Raw genomic sequence first — 1,030 nt, 5'->3', positions numbered from 1 at the left:
CCAGGCCAGTGCGGGTTGAATGTGCCCGGCCGCCTCCGAGCGTTGTAATAGTCTCTGCAAGACCTTTGTGGTTTTTAAATAACGTTTTCCATGAGGTAAAAAATAACGCCCGCCATCCCACACCGCCGCTGCGACACTGGTTAGCGAGAGGAGCCTTCCAAAGGGGCAGTGAACCTGGCTCTCGAGGTCCCGGTGATCTCTTGGTGCAGTGGTACAGGCAGAAGGACAAGATGAGTATCCCTCTCCAGTGTTTTCCGGGGACCTGAAGCGTTACCTTGCATAATCCTAACATCTTAGTATGATTTTTAAACGGGTAAAGTTCTCTTCTCTCACGCTGGCTACCAACGTGACCAACTTTCTGAGAGAGCTAACCTCTTTATTGATTAAACCATTCCTTTCTGGAATGGCACTTCAGGCTGATGCAAAAATATGTGGAGTGTCACTTTTTCAGTATGCATGCTAATACGGTATATTCAAAGTGGCAAAGGGAACCTGGAATTTATCGTGGATGCCATCTTGAGGTTTCGGTGACATTTTTAGAGGAAAAAGATCAGAACAGTTCTTGAGAAATAGTTCATCTGTGTTCACTTCCGAGCTGAACACTTGCATTTTGTGTAGGGTTTTTTGGTTTTTTTTTCAGCCCAGAGCTTTCAATCACATCATCAAAACATACAGAATATGAACGCCAGCATAAAAAATTCATGAGAAGAGCAGAACAGGTATTGTACTTAGCATTTTAAATTTAGACCCTATCTTATATTGCAGTGTCTTTCATGTTTTGATTAAGTCTTGAGAGAAGATATTTTTGCCTCGGTCTTCACCAGTGAGTGCTTGAGCCTCACCGCGCAAGCCACAGAAGGCAAAGGTGGGGACTGGGAGAATGAAGAGCCGCCCACTGTGGGAGAACATCAGGTTCGAGACCATCTAAGGCACCGAAGGTGCACAAGTCCATAGGAACCGATGAGATCCATCCGCAGGTCCTGAAGGAACTGGCGGATGGAGTTTGTAAGCCACCTTTCATCGGATTTTT

The sequence above is a fragment of the Pygoscelis adeliae genome, unplaced genomic scaffold (assembly GCF_000699105.1).
Source record: "Pygoscelis adeliae isolate BGI_AS28 unplaced genomic scaffold, ASM69910v1 Scaffold242, whole genome shotgun sequence".
Lineage (NCBI taxonomy): Eukaryota > Metazoa > Chordata > Aves > Sphenisciformes > Spheniscidae > Pygoscelis > Pygoscelis adeliae.
Note: the sequence above shows the minus strand (reverse complement) of the source record.